General features: G+C 42.5%; 1 protein-coding gene across 35 annotated transcripts in view; it reads left to right on the top strand.

The window, feature by feature from the left end:
* The window catches only part of LOC118519108 (polyunsaturated fatty acid (12S)/(13S)-lipoxygenase, epidermal-type-like), a 156,209-nt gene that overhangs the window by 46,514 nt on the left and 90,931 nt on the right, over positions 1–18,764 (top strand). For 24 of the 35 annotated variants that reach the window (XR_013445953.1, XR_013445952.1, XR_013445950.1 and 21 more), the window contains one exon: positions 9,404–9,512. The gene's annotated coding sequence lies outside the window, so the exon portion shown is untranslated. Of the gene's footprint in view, positions 1–5,645; positions 5,814–9,403; positions 9,513–10,341; positions 10,529–12,852; positions 12,891–17,020; positions 17,266–18,764 lie in introns of those variants that run through there. The other 11 variants (XR_013445965.1, XR_013445967.1, XR_013445966.1 and 8 more) reach the window with 8 other exon arrangements.

Here is an 18,764-nt window from a genome sequence, read left to right as displayed (position 1 = left end):
TCAGATAAGAATCTGACCCAGGGGAGAGGTGGAGGGGATCCTTAGGGTGAGAGTGATGGGAGAGTCCAGGGGGCCAGCCGTGCACTAGATTCAGAAGGTAACAGTTTGGATCGAAGCACTGTGACCGCAGAGAGACATGGCGAGAGCTGCCACCATTATTACCCCGCTACCACCACACTAACCTTAAACCAAGGACGAAACGCCCGGAGAGTCTGACCCAAGTTTTTCTCTGTACTTATCTTATTTTGACCACATGTTGATGAAGTTCCGGCTCATTTCTGCATGCCCCGCTGCCTGATGTGCTGTATATATTGCCTAGAAATGTTGAAGGAGAAGTCATGGTGAACTGAAAATAACAAAACAGCCTCCCTCTCTGGACAAACACCTAAAACCTGGTCCATGCCATGGTGCTGCCACATGTCTCAACTATGCTGAGCCTGATGCCTGGTTTTACTCAACCCCATATTCAATGATTTTCCTGTCAAAGGCTCTTGTAAATGCTCAGGAAAGCTGAAGCCAGCTAGTGGCCCAGAGACCATTCAGCTTAGCTTCTCCATGAGCTTCCCTCCAACAGTGGTGGCATCAGCCTTTCCTTACAGTCCTTAATTGCTGCTTGCTGCTCAGATTTTCAAAACTTAGTAATATTTAGGGATGCATATGTAGGTGGAAAGCTAAAAGGGAAAATGGGAATGATCGGCACAAAAGTCATCACAATGGTCACTGCTGGGGGTAGAGAAGAGACTACAATTGAGGAGGGGTAGACAGAGGCTCCAGGAGGACTGGCCATATTTTATATCTCAAACTGGCCGGATGATTGTTTATCCTATTAATATATTTAAATTGCACAAATGATTTTATTCTCCCTTCTATTTGCATGATGCAGTTCACAACAAACCATTGAAAAAATCAGGTGCTGTTACTCAGTAAAAGGGGAATGAATTTGGAAAGCAGAAATAAGAGATGTTTATCCAGAGTCTTTGGAAGATGAAAACACCTGCGAAAAGAAAGGACAGGGCAAGGACATTTGTGCCCGTCTCTTTTTGTTGCAAGGAATATAGAGACCTGCTCAATTTAACTCAAGAAAGGAAAGGGGCTGTTTTGAGTCTACATGTGGAATGAACTGGAATGATAAAGCTCAGGCAGTTTTTTTTTACTCTCCCTCCAGGCATCTCTGTGTCTCTGTCTGTCTACTCTGTTCCCTATTGGCCATATCGTAAACCTCCCCCAAATTCATTGGCTTAAAACAACAATCAGCATTTATTTATTGGCTCATGATGCTGTAATTGGCAAAGGGATTGGCAGGGATGGCTCATCTCTGCTCCATGAAGTGTTGGCTGGGCCAGCTTGACTGGAGCTGGAGGATGTGGATGACTTCACTCAATGTGTAGCTCCTCAGCTAAGGTGTCCAGAGCAACTAGGGGCTGGTGGGGCCAGTCTCTCCAGCAGGGCTTCTTGATATGGTAGCTCAGGGCTCCAGGAGAGGTAAAGCAGAAGCTGTCAGGCCCTTTGAGCTCTAGAACTGACACCATGTCACTTCCACTGCATTTTGTTGGTCAGCGCAAGTCAATATGGTAAGGAGGAGAAACAGATTTCACCTCCTGATGGGAGAAGTGGCATGTGCTTACAAAGATGGGAAGAATACTTGGCAGCTGTTTTTGCAAATAATTTTCCCTATCTTTTCTCCCACCACATAATTTTGGATTACATGATCCACTCATCATCCACTCATGACCTATTCATGATCCACTCATGATTTTCTGTCACCCCCAACTTTACTGCTAACTAGAAAATGCTTTTTGTGTTTTTTAGGTCCAAATTCCTAAGAACTGATTGGTTCAGTTCATCTTTTTGCCCCACATCCGTGCTCAAAGGTCAGAGGCCAACCTGTTCTTTTTCTCAAGTTTTTAGTTTGAAAAAACATTAAGCCTTCAGAATAGTGGCAAGAATAAAACACCAAATGGCTGTACACCCTTGACTTGGATTCACCCATTTTAGCATTTGCCACATTTGCTTGATCACACTTTCTTTTTCTATGCATATGTGTATGGAGTTGGTTGGAGACATGACATTTTACCATTAAATACTTTAGTATATATCTCTTGAGAACAAGGGCATTGTCTTATATAACCATAATCAAATGATCACACTCATGAGATTTAACAATTATATATAATCTAATGTACACCCATATTCATATTTCCACAGTTGCCCCAATAATGGCCTTCATATATGATTTTTTTGGATCCAATATTCAAACCATGATCACAAGTAGAAATTAGTTGTCATGTCTCCCTAATGTACTTTTATTTAGGCAAGTTCCCTGGCTGTCTTTCATCTTTTATGACATTGACTTTTTCAGAAAGTCTAGGCCAGTTGTTTGCACAATGTCTTTCAATTTTGGATTTGCCTAGTTATTTCCTCATGACTAGATTCAGCTTAACCCTTTTTGGTAGGAACCAAACTAAATCAATGGCTAGCCCATTGATTGGCTGCCCTTAGACAGTTGCTGGACATCACCTGTCTGTGCTCACCCCTGCTGCTCCTTTCCCCGCTTCCCTCAGGTTCCTTAGCTCAGAGGCTTCTGGGTAAGTTTGGCCAACAGAAGGCAGTGGTGGATGATTGGAGAGTAGGAGAAGGGGAGGACGGGGACATTTCCCCTATTTCTCTGTCCCTGTGAGGTCGTTGACTGTGGCTCCTTCTCTTCCATGAGTGTCCTGCTCCCTCCAGACAGACCCTCCCTCTGTGGTTCCAGCTCCCTGGAAATCCCTGTCCTTGGTTCTGGCTCCGGCTGGCCCCGACCTCCATGCTCCAATAAAACCTCCCTCTCCTGCTGCCCCTTCAGCCCTAGGGTAGCAGTGGCTTCCGGCTGTTGCTAACCTCTCCCTTGCCTCACCATCCTGTGGTTGGCCTCTCGGCTTTTCCATTTCCTGTGTAACCAATTTTCTTTATTTGGCTTGAAGGGCCCAGGGTGGTATCAGTTTTCCTGACTGCACCCTGACTAATACAGATAGGGTGCTCATCCTTGGTCTCATCCGAGCGACATGTGGACTAGGGTTACATGGTATCAGTTAAGGCAGCCGTAGGGGCTCTCGGAGGGGAGATTCCTTCACAAGGAGGGGTAAGCACTAGCCTCTCCCTGCTTACACAGGAAGGGAGTGTACACAAAGGTAACATCTCTTGGGTGGACTTTTAGATGATTTCATATTATTTCTTCTTCTTTTGTTTATCCAAATTACCTACATTTTCTTTTTTCTTCAAGATTTTGTTTAATTATTTATTTGAGAGGGAGAGCACGCATGAGCACAGGCAAGAGGGGAGGGGCGAGGGGGGAGGAGCAGAGGGAGAGGGAGAGGGAGAAGCAGACTCCGCGCTGAGCACAGAGCTGGACGAGGGGCTCCATCTCACGACCCCGAGATCATAACCTGAGCCGAAACCAAGAGTCAGACACTTAACCAACTGAGCCACACCAAATTACCTACATTTTCTACGGTGGTGGACATGGATTGTTCTGTCATGAAGAAAAAATTGCCAGTGTTCCACATTTAGGAAAGGAGAGGAAACAGTCATGATGCCGTGCACAGTAAGATACACCAGAGAATATGGAAGCGGCTGACCCCCATAAAATCACTTTGGCCCCTGAGTCTTTTTCTCCAGCTTTACTGAGGTATAGTTGACCAATAAAATTGTGATAGATCTGAAGTGTACACCGCGATGATTTGACACGCATATGCAATAAGAAAGGATTTCTGCAATAGAGTTAATGAACGCATCCATCAGCTCCCATGCTTACCTTTATTTATTGATTCGTTTTGGTGCAAACACTTAAGTTCTACTCTCTCAGCAAATTTCAGTTGCACAAGGCAGTGTTGCCAGCTCTAGTCACCATCTTACACATTCGATCTTCAGACCTTACTCATCTTGTAACCGAACGTGTGTGCCGTTTTCCAGCCTGTCCCCATTTGTCCCAACCCCCAGCCTCTGGCCACCAGTCTCTTCTCTGTTTCTGTGTGTTCCACTTGAAAATTTTTTTTAGATTTCACATATAAGTAAAGCCAAGCAGTATTTGTCTTTCTCTGCCTGGCTCCCCAAATCTTCTAAATTAAAAAAAAAAAATAATAATGAGAGTCATTCCATATAAGATAAAATATGAGGGTTAACAAGAGATTTCTCTTGTGAGATTTATATAAGATGCTTATATTCTTGTTTATCTGATGTAGTTCAAAATATAATTGAATAATTTGAAAAATCTGGTACTGTAACCATAAAAAGGGGAAACGGCTCGGTTGTTGAGGGTGATTTTCACATAATCATGCAGGCCTACAAATGAGCAAGGCTCTAGTGAGAGGGAAATCTTGCTAGTTCATATGGATATGTTTACATTTAACAGGTAACTTGTGTGATTGTTTATAAGAATCGGAGGCATGTTTCGCGTTTTTCTTAATCAAATCATCTTAGGGGTTTTGGAAAATGTATTAACTGAGAGACTAAAGGATTCAAAGGGATATTAAAGCAGCTGAAGATACTAAAGCAGATTTCTCAGAAATCTGAGAAAATGAGTAAAAAGTCGCAAGAAATAGCAGTGGGAAGATTAAATGGGACTCAAGGCTAAAGTAATGATGTACTAATTGTGTCTAATTGAATTTAAGTTAAAAAAATAAAAAATGAAAAAAAAAACTGCATCAAGGAAGACAGGAACTACTGGAGAGAAAATGAACCATTGGAAATGGGAAGAGAAGGGGCGCCTGGGTGGCTCAGTCGTTAAGCGTCTGCCTTCGGCTCAGGTCATGATCTCAGGGTCCTGGGATCGAGCCCCGCATCGGGCTCCCTGCTCTGCGGGAGGCCTGCTTCTCCCTCTCCCACTCCCCCCTGCTTGTGTTCCCTCTCTCCGCTGTGTCTCTCTCTGTCAAATAAATAAAATCTTTAAAAAAAAAAAAAAAAAAAGGAAATGGGAAGAGAAAAAAAATACGGGGTTAATCAGCTAGTACTGGATTGGAATAGTCGACAAGCAGTTCTCACAGCAGAGCCTCACATAGAAAATGTGCATCGCAAGTAAGAACACAGCCAAACCCGCTTTCCGTGTCGCCCAGTGCAGTCTGGTGCAAAGTGTCTGGAAGAATCAAAAGAAGACCTTTTCCTAGACGTTTAACTGTGTCAGTGACCGTCAGTGAGTCATAGCAACAGACTTTTGACTTCAACCTGCCTTTACCTGCCTAAGCCTGTACCCCGTCATGGTCTAATTACGGCTCTCTCAAGAGCGTATCCACTGGGCTCCCAAGACGCTGTACGTAAGAAGAGTAAGATGGTTAATGATGCTGCCCGAAAGGACGCGCCTGAATAAGCGAGTGAAACAAGTTCACATTGTGCTGTGAATTATTTACGATGACCTCTTTGTAGTGCGTGTTTAGTGTTGTTACAGTTTATGAACGTAGAGGGAAGTGTCCAGTCGAGGTCAGGCCTGGTTGTCTCTCCCACCCGCACCGAGAAAAGAACGAGTGTTGAAGGAGCATCTCTGCCCCTGGGAGTCTTCTCCTTGATGGACGGAATGGAGAACGTGATCTGGGCCGTGCGGTCCACAGGTTGTGAAGGCTTGACAGGTGCTGGTGTGGATCCTGATGAATTGTTCCATTTCCTTTACTCTCTCCCAGCTTTCATCCTGAGTGAATGTCTCACTGGAACGACATCCACTACTTGAAAGAGACTTCGTGTAAGTGGCTCGGCGGTCATGACATCCTCCTGACACATCAGGAAAATCTGAGCCACATGGTCCTGGAGGGGAAAACGCAGACCTTCTCAGCAGGCCTAACACTACCTGAGTGAGAACACAGATTGCATGTTTATTAACTGTGTGGCTCAGGCTTTTTCTTTTAAGCATTTCCCTCTCTGTTTGCAGACATTCTGGATCACAATTATCTTCCACATTGCCAGAGACACTCTAAAGTAACCAGCACTGGGTTTGTAGTCGTGGGTGATACGTAGGAGGGGTCTGGCACCACTCTGAGCGTGGCCGCTGGTGTTCCTGGAAATATCTAGGACACCTGTCATTTCTGGAAATACCTGAGGCCTCAAAGTATCAAACAGGCATCTGAATGGAAAATGCATCTGAACTGGGGTCGTTGCATGGTGGGATTCTTTGCAAAACTGTTGACTTGCAGTTCTGTCAAAAATATAACAGCCGCAGGGCACCTGGCCGGCTCAGTCCGTAGAGCGTGCGACTCTTGGTCCCAGGGTCATGAGTTCAAGCCCCACGTTGGGTGTAGAGCTTACTTTAAAAAAAAAATTTTTTTTAATTGAAAAAAATACAACAGCCATGTACGCCCATAACCCGCCCTAGAGTAATCACACTCCTAGTCAATACTCCAAACTGCTTCCACGTAGAGCATGTTAGTTATGTACAAGCAGGAATATTTTTAGGGCATCGCTGTTCCCCAGCAGTGAAACTTTGCCAGGTCCTCTCCTTGTTATGCATTTCAGTCGCTTTCAGGTGTCCTCAGAAAGCACATCTCTTACAGAATCTTGTTCTTTTTTTTTCACGCTCACTCAGTTGAACTTCCTCTCCTGATTTCTCTAACCAGGACCAATAATTCACCTTCATTTTAAGAAGCACATACTTCATGAGTTAGGTGTCCTTACATTCTTTCTGAAGACAGATCTGGTTTGGTTTCTAAGAATGAAGATCAGAAGTGCTATCACTTATATTTTGTAACTGTTTAATGAAGACCACGCTGATTCCAAGGTTTGTTTGGTTTTTTTAAATACTCTTCATATCCAGAGTCTACATTTCTTAAATTAATAGATTTTATTTTTTAGAGCAGTTTCAGGTTTACAGAAAAACTGAGCAGAAAGTAGGAATCTATTTTTTGAACAGAAATAATTCTTCTTCTTTTTCTTTTGAGATAGAGAGAGAGTGAGTGGGGAAAGGGGCATAGGGAGAGAGAGAGAGAGAGAGAATGTCAAGAAGACTCCCCGCTGAGTACAGAGCTTGACTCAGGGAATTGATCTCATGACCCTGAGATCATGACCTGAGCCAAAACCAAGAATCCAACGCTTAACCAACTGAGCTACCCAGACGCCCCTTGAACAGAAATTCTTAAGAGCTCACGAAGCTCCAGGGCTCCTGTTCCAACGAGTTTATGATAGTAGACTCAATATCTATAACCAATAAGCCAATAGCCTATCACCCAGTGCAAATTAGTGCCCCTCAAAAATCCCTGCGTGATAGTTTTGCTTTAAATCACAAGGCTGTAAGTTGCAGGTTCTATATGTTCTTTTACTCCGCCATTTCCATGCCATAGTTGCTGTTATCCTTAAGACAGCATCTCTAAAAATGCCCGTGTTACTTCGGGCATTGTAAGAGCGTGGTCTAGGAACTGCCCCACCCTGAGCTCCCGGCTCCCTCCTGCTTACGTGCAGTGGGCTGTGCACACCAGAGTCACCCGACTGGTGCCCTTCCAAAGCAGCAGCACCGAGAGCCCCTCGGAGTTCACTCGGGAGCAACTAAATGGCTTGGCAACCATCCCCAGGGTCTGGCTGGGGGATTTTATTTATCCTTCCCAAACTCACAAGCAGAATTTCTTTTACTACCGAGTTTCCCTAAGATGGTGTGTGACCTGCTCTCAGTTTGCCACTTTGGGGAACGTTTCTGAGATAGTCCCCGGTCCCTCGTCTGTGCTACTTCTGGTTTCGGAGGACGGGTCTCAGGTGACAGAGATGTGCAGCCCGGGAAGCTCCTGTGTAACCACCTGAGAGGAAAAACATCTGCCCGCTGTGTTCCCGGGAATGGGGACCTTAGATTCCACAGCAGAGGTTCTGACGCTGGGCTCCAGACACCCTCCTGCTGATGGTCGAGTTTTAGTGGGTCTGTGAATTCTTTGAAATTGCACACGAATTTCCTGTAAATGTGATCTTTCAGGAGAAAGGGCTCTTGACTTCCATTAGATTCTTCAGGACTTGATGCCCTCAAAAGGCTGAGCACCCCTGCTCTATTACTTTAAGTAACTGGATATAGGGTTTCTTGTTTTATTTCTAACCAGTAGAGCGTGAATTGGTTTTATCCAGTTCTCTCTGTCTCTCTCTTACTCTTTTTTTTTTTTTTTAAGTAGTCTCTACACCCTATGTGGGGCTCAAACTCACAACCCCGAGACTGAGTCATATGCTCCTCCAACTGAGCCAGCCAGGCGCCCCACTTTTGTTCTTTTTGATTATACGTTTTTCTGATTGGACAGCCAATTTTACAGTATTTTTAAAGATCTTTCATGTGGGGCACCTGGGTGGCTCAGTTGGTTGAGCGTCTGACTTTGGCTCAGGCCGTGATCTCAGGGTCCTGGGATCAAGCCCCACATCGGGCTCCCTGCTCAGTGGGGAGCCTGCTTCTCCCTCTCCCTCTGCCTCTCCCCCTGCTTGTGCTCTCTCTCAAATAAATAAATAAATAAAATCTTAAAAAAATAATTTAAAAAATTAAATCTTTCATGTGGGCTTTAAGTTAGTTGCTTAACTTAGGGTGGTGGTTATCTTTAAATGTGTCGTGACTTTTTCTTTTCTTAAGAAAGACTTTTTTTTTTTTAGCGCACACAGCTTAAACAGACAAAAGAACACATATATATGTGGAATTCAAAGAAAACACTGAAGCAATTCAAAATTAGAATATTGCCAGTGTGTCATTATTTACATTCCCCCTAAAAACTCGCCCTGAAGTAACCATTCTTCTAACCTGTGGTAACGATTTCCTTGCCCACCTTTATAGTTTTTGCTTGTAGACATGCATTATTTAGTGTTGTCTGTTCTTGAACTTTATATAATTGGAATCGTACTAAATTACTGTCTTGCTTCTTCAGCTTGATGTTACGTTTGTAATGTTAATTCGCATTGCTGTGCGTAGCTGTGGCTCATTCATTTCCACGGCTTTGCGGTGCTCTCCTGCACGAATATACCACAATTCATCCATTTCCCTGTTGATGCACAGTGGATGGTTTCCTATTAATAACTGTTAAGAATAATGTAATCTCTTTGCACATATGGTACAGATAGACTAGAGTTTCTCCAGAGTGTGTGCCTAGAATTGGATTAGCTAGTTTGTGGGATGTGAGCAAATTCAACTTTGTTAGAAAATCTCCTGACTTTCCAAAGTGGCTGTAGGAATCAAAGCTCTCATGAGCAGGAGATGAGAATTGTCCCACATCCTTGGTAATCCTTGGCATGATGAGTGCTTTTATTTTAGCTATTCTAGAAGTATGTAGTTGTAGCTCATTGAAGTTTTAATTTTTTTTTTTTATTACTAATGAGGTTGAGAATTTTAAAATATGCTTATTGACCATTTGGATCTCTTCTGCGAAGTGTCTTTTCAAGTGTTTTGTCTAGTTAGTTATTTTTTATAAATGGCTAAGGTTTGTTTGTTTGTTTTTTTAAGTAGGCTCCATGCCCAGCCTGGAGCCCAATGCGGGGCTTGAACTCAATGATCCTGAGACCAGCCTGAGCTGAGATCAAGAGTCAGGCGATTAACCTCCTGAGCAACCCAGGTACCCCCCTGTTTTGTCTGGTTATTATGAGGTTGTCTCTTACTTATTGATTCATTGTGTGTTCTTGAAAAGAGGATGTGTTATGCAATGTTGGGTGGGTTGTTCTATAAGCACCTACTTGGCCAAGTTCAACTGTGTTGTGTTCTAGGTACTACCACTTTTTGGGGGGATACATGTGCTACAAATATCCTCTCCTGCATCATTCTCTTATAGTTTTCTTTATGAGATTGGCATAAGAAAGCTTTTTAATTGTTATTTAAAGCATACACAAAACACAGAAAATATAATAAACCCCTCCACTCCAGTCACCCAGTTCAACAGTTGTATAGTGTTGTTTGATGAGTAGAAGTTCTTAATTTTCGTGTTGGTCACTTTATCAGGGTTAGTATTATTTGCATCTTATTTAAGAAATCTTACCCCGGGGGGCACCTGGGTGGCTCAGTCATTAAGCGTCTGCCTTCGGCTCAGGTCATGATCCCGGGGTCCTGGGATCGAGCCCCGCATCGGGCTCCCTGCTTCGCGGGAAGCCTGCTTCTCCCTCTCCCACTCCCCCTGCTTGTGTTCCCTCTCTTGCTGTGTCTCTCTCTGTCAAATAAATAAATAAAATCTTTAAAAAAAAAAAAAAAAGAAATCTCACCCCGGGGTCTTGAAGATATTCTTCTACATTTTCTTTTGAAAGACTTATAGTATTATCTTTTACATTTAGACCTTTAAGCTACTTGAAGCTGATTTATGTACAATAAGAAAAAGACTCAGGTTTTTTCCGTATCGAGACCTACCTGTCCTAGCACTGTTTATAAAGCAGCCTGTCCTCCCCCACGTGATCTAGGTCAGCACTGATAGAAAATCGCAGATAGGGGCACCAGGGTGGCTCAGTGGATTAAGCGTCTGCCTTCGGCTCAGGTCATGATCCCGGGGTCCTGGGATCGAGTCCCACATCGGGCTCCCTGCTCAGCGGGAAGCCTGCTTCTCCCTCTGCCACTCCCCTTGCTTGTGTTCCTGTTCTCACTATCTCTCTCTCTGTCAAATAAATAAATAAAATCTTTAAAAAAAATAAAATAAAATAAAATATCCCCAGTATGATTGTGGACTTGTCTGCTTCTCCACATAGTTGTGTCGATTTTTTTTAAGATTTTATTTATTTATTTGACAGAGAGAGAGAGAAAGTGCATGAGCAGGGGGAGGGGCAGAGGGAGAGGGAGAAGCAGACTCCCCCGCTGAGCAGGGAGCCCGATGCGGGGCTCGATCCCAGGACCTCGGGATCATGACCTGAGCCGGAGACAGATGCTTAACGACTGAGCCACCCAGGCGCCCCATTTGTCTCAATTTTTATTTCATGTATTTTGAGATGATGTTATGAGGTTCATGTAAACTTAAATCACTATATCTTCTTGGTGAATTGAGCATTTATTTTATCAATATGAAGTGAACCTGTTTAGCTCTAGAAATGCTGCTTGCCTTCAATTTTTTTGTTTCTGCAATTAATAGAGTGACAAATATCTGCTGGATATGTGCGTGTGTGTGTGTGTATACATACACACATTTTTGTTGTGGTAAAATATGTATAACATAAAATTTACCATTTTAACCATTCTAAGTGTACAATTCAGTGGCATTAAGGATATTCACATTGTTATGCCACCATCACCACCATCCATTTGCAGAACTTTTTATCATTCCAGAGAGACTCTGTGCTCACTGACCAGTGACTTCCCATCCCCCCCTGTGGGGGAAGTCCCCCTTTTACCTCTTGTAGGAACCTTTTCTTAGTGGAATCACGGTGTGTGTTCTCTTGTGCCTGGCTGCTTTCACTTGTCCTAATGTTCGTAAGTTTCAGCCGCATCCTAGCATGTATCAGACTTTCATTCCGTTTCGTGGTTTAATAGAGCTCCATTGTTTGCATACGCCACATCTTGTCTATCCATTCATCTGTTGATGGACACTTGGGTGGTTTCCATCCTTTGGCTATTGTGAACAATGATACTATGAACACCGGTGTAATAGGGATGTGTTTGGGTCTCTTCTTTCAATTCTTTTGGGTTTACACACACATACACATTTTATATTTTCCAATTAAAAATGTTCAACCCTGGGCACCCGGGTGGCTCAGTTGGTTAAGCGACTGCCTTCGGCTCAGGTCATGATCCTGGGGTCCTGGGATTGAGCCCTATGTCGGGCTCCCTGCTCAGTGGGGAGCCTGCTTCTCCCTCTCCCTCTGCCTCCACTCCCCCTGCTTGTGCTCTCTCTCTGTCAAATAAATAAATAAAATATTTAAAAAATAAATAAATAAAAATAAAAATGTTCAACCCTTCTAAAAACTTACATGTTTCTCTCAGAAACATATATATATATATATATATATATATATATATATATATAAAATCTAATTTATGCTTTCAATTCGTCCTGCCTGTTCTATGTGCTTTTCACCTATCCTTTATTACTTTCTTCTGGATTGATGATTATTAAATCATTTAATGAAAATAAATCCTTTCATCCCCTCTATCAGTTGTTTGGAAGATCTGCACTGTTTCACTTTCTTTTAGTTATTACTTGGAAATTACAACATGTACTATCAATGTATCAAAATCTAAATTTAATTAATGTCTTTACACTCATCCCAGACAATCACAAACCTTAGAATATATTTAAATTATATTTATTTTCTTTTCAGACTTTAATGTTATTATTGGGTGTCTTCATTTAAAAAAATCCTCCTTCGGGGCGCCTGGGTGGCTCAATTGGTTAAGCACCTGCCTTCGGCTCAGGTCATGATCTCAGGGTCCTGGGATCGAGCCCCTGCTCAGCGGGGAGTCTGCTGCTCCCCCTGCTTGTGCGCATGCACTCTCTCAAATAAATAAATAAAATCTTTAAAAAAAAAGGAAAAAAGAAAAAATCCTCCTTCTATGTTGTACACCCAAAACTAATGTAATGTTGTGTGTCAACTATACTCAAATTAAAAATATATATAGCTATTTTAAAAACAATAAAATTTCACACAAGAAAAATTTTTAAATAGTTAAAAATCCTCCTTAATACCAGTATTTAATAGAATCCATTTTCACTTACATTTACTCACATCTTTACAATTTTCTATATTCTTTATTCATTCTTGAAATTCTGACTTTCCATCTAGGACCATTTTCTTTTTTCCTGAAGGGTGTCATTTAGAATCTTCATTATCCAACTTATAGTACATCATGAGTTGGCTAATTGAATTTAAATTAAAAAAAAGAATCTTCATTATTGAGGGTTTGCTAGTGGCCAAATGGAGGCAATGTTGAAGTGTATTTGCACGGGTCCTAGAAGGTCTCATTTCACTGTGTTCTGCTCTCCTTAGTTGTTTTTGCAACATCTGAGAAATCAACTCTAAGTCCAACTATTGCTACTTTGTAAGTAATTTTTTTACAACTATTTATATGAAGAAGTGGACAAATAGTATAATAATTCCTGTTTGCTCATGATTCAAGTTTGATAATTACCAATTTATAGCCAATTTTTTTCATCTGTACTCCTATCCACTTCCCAGCCACCTGTTTTATTTTGAAGCAAATGGAAGACATCACATTATTTCATAGATAAATCTTTCAGTATACAACCTAAAAGATAAGGGATTTCTCTTAAACATAACTGTAATACTAGTATTGCCCCTAAAAATTAACAATAATTTATTCATATTATTAAATATCTAGTCAGTGTTCAAATTTCCAATTGTCTTTATAATTTTTTTTTTTTTTAAGATTTTTTTTATTTATTTATTTGACAGAGAGAGGCACAGCGAGAGAGGGAACACAAGCAGGGGGAGTGAGAGAGGGAGAAGCAGGCTTCCCGCCGAGCAGGGAGCCCGATGTGGCGCTCGATCCCAGGACCCTGGGATCATGACCTGAGCCGAAGGCAGACGCTTAACGACTGAGCCACCCAGGCGCCCCTCCAATTGTCTTATAAATGATTTTTTAAGCTTGAATAAGAGGCTCACATTGCTAGTAGTTTTTATATTTGTTAGATTCTTTAGATCTGTATGTTCATTTCCTTTTTTCCTCTTTCTTTCTAATTTATTTGTTGAAGAAACCAAGTGTTTTGCCCGTGGTGCTTTGGTGCTTTCCCCAGACTGCCTTCTCATAGCGCATTGAACATGTTCTGTGACCACACATAAGAATTTCTCTTTGTCTTGGATGTTCTGCATTTCAGTATGGTGTGTCTACGTGTGGATTTCTCTTAAACTTTTAGAACCTTTCTGCCAGGGCGTTTCTGGGATTTTTGAATGTGTGGATGTGTATCTCTCTTCAGTTCTGAAATATTCTCATCCATTTTGTGTCCAGAGTATTTCCTGCCCTGTGGATCTGGAACTCTGGTTAGACGTACATTCGCCCCCTTACTGCTGGTCTCTCAACTTTTATCTCACGTTTTCCATGTCTTTGTTCCCTGTTTGCTTTCTGAGTAGGTTCCTAATGTTTTATCTTTTACTAATCCTCCCCTAAAATATGTCTAACCTGCTGTCAAACCTATTCACTGAGTGTTAACATCGTGTTGTAGTTTTAAACGTGTTATATTTGTTCTATGTGGTTCCTTTTCAAATCTACTAGATTGTATGACATGTAGGTAAGTCCTATCTCTTTATGTTTCTTAGACAATCAGACCAAATTGCAACTTAGAACAATATTCTACAAAATCTTTGGGAATATTGGAATGGAAATTCCAAACAAGGAATCATTTACACCTGCTGCTAGGTATGGTCATCCATAGAACCCTCAGACCCAGGCAAACCCATCTTCAAGAGATTGCTAACAAATTCCTCTCTGCTTTATTCCCAGTCAACATGCGCCTCAAAGAGGCCATGTCATCTTCATCACAATGAGAGTGCCCCCCAGTGCATCTGTCTTACCTGGGATTGGAGCCTCAGTAATTGTAGGTTCTGAGAGAAAGAGGGAAACCCCCAGAATCCAAGCTCTGTTTTCCCAATCATCATTTTCTGGCTAGATTTACCTCTCCTAGGAGGCACTTTGCTGAACTCTTTATGTACATTATCTCATTTAATTTTCCCTACAAACCTGTGAGGTTATGATGTTACCTCCTTTTTCCAGATGAGGGAAGGGATGCTCAGAGGGTTTGAAGCAGTTGCCATGGCAACACAGCCAGTGCGTGGTGGGAGAGCCTCGAACACAGCTCTGTCTGCTTCACACCTGAGCACTTTCCGGTCCCCCCTTCTGAGGGATCTTTAGGCTCTTCATCTGACCTCAGGGGTTAAAGACCCAGATCAGGCCACGAGAGCCTGATTCACATGCCTGGAATGACAGTGTCAATAGTCTTTGTCTTACTTTGTTGATGTCAAGATTATATAAAACGACTTTTGACAATGATTCAGGCCAATTCATCATCTTGTAGTATAAAAAAAAAATCAAAGTTTTTGGTGTTGTTTGTTGTGGTGTGTTTTATATTGAGTAAGATATGCAGATCTTAAGTTTAATTAGTTTTTTTACATAATTATACACCTGTTTTCCACTATCCAAATAAAAATATAGACTATTTCTATCACTTACAAATATTCCCTCCTGTCCATATTTCCACTTTTGGAAACAACCATTGCTCTAGTTTCTAACCCTTTAGATTAACTTTCTTTGTTCCTAAATTTCATATATATGTAATCATATACTTTTTTTGGGTCTTTCTTCTTTTGCCCCACAATATTGTTTGAGGTGTATCCATGTTGTTTATGTCATTCATAGTATTCAGTTATGTGACACTGGGAAAATATTTTGCAAAGATACATCTAACAAAAGACTATTATTCTAAATATGGAAAGAACTCTTAAAATTCCACAATAAGAAAACAAACAACCTGATTAAAACATGTGCCAAAGACTTTAACAGTCACCTTACCAATAAAGATAGACAGCGGGCAATAAGCACGTGAAGTGATGCTCCATATCGTGTCATTATAGAAATGTAAATTAAAACAGGGATGATGTACCACAACACACCTGTTAGGATGGCCAAAATTCAGAACACTGACAACAGCAAATGCCGTGAGAATCTGGAGCAACAGGACCTCTCACTCATTGTTGGTGAGAACGCAAAATGGTGCAGCCACTTTGGAAAACTGTCTGGTTGTTTCTTTCAAAACTAAACGTACTCGCACTACTACGTTATTTACCTAAAGGATACAGAAATACAGATACGAAGGGGCACATGCACCCCGATGTTCACAGGAGCATTATCAACAACAGCCAAAGCACGGAGAGAGACCAGATGTCCATCCAGTGAAGAATGGATAGAGAAGGTGTGGTCTATATATACAATGGAATATGACTCAGCCATCAGAAAGAGTGGAATCTTGCCATTTACAGTGACCTGGATGGAGCTAGAGAGGATTATGCTAAGTGAAATAAGTCAGACAGAGAAAGACAATTATCATGTGATTTCACTCAATGTGGAATTTAAGAAACAAAACAGATGAACATAGGGGTAAAAAGAAAAAAGAGGGACAAACCAGGAAACAGACTCTTAACTGTAGAGAACAAACTGATAATCACCAGAGGGGAGGTGGTGGGGGGATGGGTGAAATAAGGGATGGGGGTGAAGGAGCGCATTTGTCCTGATGAGCACGGGGTGTTGTATATAAGTGATGAATCACTAAATTGTACACCTGAAACTAATGCTACACTTTATGTTAACTGGAATTTAAATTAAAACTTGAAAGAAAACACCCCCCCCCAAAAAAAACTAAACACATTTTTTTCCATATGATCTAGCAGTCATGTTCCTTGGTATTTATCCAGAGGAATTGAAAGCTTATGTTCTCGTGAAAACCTGCACACGGATGTTTATAGCAGCTCTATTCATAATTGCCAAAAGTATGTAACCCAGATGTCCTTAAGTATAAATAAATAAATAAACTTCACATATGGAGCATCATTTCACTGCATAAATAAACTGGTACAACCAGACAATGGAATATTGTTCAGTGCTAAAACTAAATGAGCTGTGAAGCCATGAAAATACATGAAGAACCTTACATGCATATCACTGAGTGAAAGAAGCCAGTCTGTAGGCTCCATACTGTACGATTCCAACAATATGACATTCTGGAAAAGGCAAAGCTGTGGAGAAATGAAAACATGAGTGCTTGCCAGGGCTTGGAGGGAGGAGGAGGGATGGACCAGCAGAGGAAGAGGAGGTGTGAACGAGCAGAGCACAGAAGACTTCCAGAGAGTGAAAATACCCTGGGTGATACCATAATGGTGGATACATGGGCCCATACCCAGAGAATGTACACCACCAAGAGTGAGCCGGAACCTAAGTTGTGGACTTGGGGGCTAGCTGGGGGCACTCCTAGGACAGATCCAACACCAGGTCCTGGATTCAACCATTGTTCAGGGAAGGCGGCTCCCATTCACACAGGCCAGGTGAGAAATATTCCTCGATTGCACTGCCAGGACCACTTGGGAAGCAGAGAAAAGGGATCTCAAGCTTCTGGAAGCTTCTAGCCCCTGTCCTCCATGTTCTCTGTAGCTGCCTCCTCCTGAGAGACCCAGGTTCCAGCCTTCAGCTCATACTACCTGTGTGGACTTGATGTCTGAGGTCAGTAATGTTCCCTTCATCTTCTATCCCATCTCTCCTACATCCTACATCTCTACTCTAGAGCTGGAGAGGGTTGAACAAGGAGAACTGGCACATAGACTTTTCAGGACCGTGCCTACTGGGGAGGGAAACTGAGCTGGGATGTTCGGGGAGATCTGGTCTGCCATCAGGGGCTTTGAAAGAAGGATAAAAAGGGATCCTGGCCTACAGCACAGTGTTCCTCTCCACACCCAGATGCGCAGAGATCCAGGAATCCCCCCACACACTGAGCTTACTCTTTGATGGGCCTTGGCCTCACTCCTGCCTCCTTATGGTCTCATTTTGGGATGCCCAGGGCTCAAGAGACCAGCCCGGGTCTCACTTACGCAGGTGCACGGGCCTCAGGAAGTGGGAGGGTGGGAAGTGGATCCACATGGGCATCCAGCCCTTAGGGAACCTAAAATGTCCGGGGCAGTTGTGTTTGCACCTGCAGAAGCAAAGTCATGTCCAGCTCTGGGAAGGAGGGTATGACCTGTCTCACAGCAAAGTCAAGGTAGGGCTTGGGCATAGAACACCCACAGGCAGGAAATTTGGCACAAAGGGAAGGAGCCATTCCAACAAGTGCGGTAGAGCTTCTTTCATGGGGAGGGTGGAAGAGGATTTGGGCTGGCAGGAGAGAAAAGGGCAGACACTCCTCTGAGTGTTTGGGTGGCTGCCTCAGCGAAGTTGAAAGTGTGGGGCCGAGACCAGGTGGGACAGGCCAGAGGGAGCCAACTTTCACTTCCTCTTGTCTTTCTATTCATTTTCCCTTTTCCCCTGGGCAGATACGTCTTTGTCATCCCTTTTTTTCCCCATTAATGTCGCATCATAAGCATTTTCCATGTTGTTAAGAGTTTTCTTAATAAAATTTGTAGTGTGGAATCTATTTTGATTACAGAGGATTTGCAGAAACCGTCGAGAGACTTCTCATAGGTCCCTCACCGGGTTTGTCTCTCCCAGCGTCATCGTCTTACCTTATATCAGTCCACTTGACAAAACCAGGGAATCGCCAGTGGTACCTTACGATTAACCAAACTCCAGAATTTGTGCGGGCTTTACCAGTTTTTCCTTTCGTATCCTTTGTAAATTCAGGATCCAACCCAGGACAGCCACATTGCGTGTACTTGTTCTGTCTCAGTCCCTATGACAGTTTCTCAGCACTTCCTCATGTTTCATGACCCGGAGAGCTTGGGGGAGGACTGGTTTTAAGTGCTTGTAGAAAGTCTCTCAAAGCGGGTTTGTCTGATTGTTCTCACGATTACAATGGGGTTATGTGTTTTTGGAAAGACTACCGCAGAGGGGACATGCCGTTCTTATCACATTGCATCAGAAGGCGTGCGATATCCACGTGACAATTACTGGTGATGTGACCTTGCTCACTTGGCTAAGGCAGCATCGGCCAGGTTTCTCTCCTGTAAGGTTCCTGCTTTCCCTGTTCCCAGCTCTGTTCTGAGTCACTGGGTCCGGCCCACGCCCAGAAGAGGTGAAGGAAACCATGCTCCTTTTCCTGGAGGGGGTAGTATCTTCATGAATTATTCAGAATTCTGTAAGGAATGTTTATTTCTTCTCCTCAGTTATGTATTAATGGAATCATTTATTTATTTCTATCAGTAAGTATACTTATCTTATACTTTGGGTTATAATCTAATCCTTCATT

Source organism: Halichoerus grypus, chromosome 2 (assembly GCF_964656455.1).
Source record: "Halichoerus grypus chromosome 2, mHalGry1.hap1.1, whole genome shotgun sequence".
NCBI classification, from domain to species: Eukaryota; Metazoa; Chordata; class Mammalia; order Carnivora; family Phocidae; genus Halichoerus; species Halichoerus grypus.
This window is presented reverse-complemented; position numbering and strand designations above follow the sequence as displayed.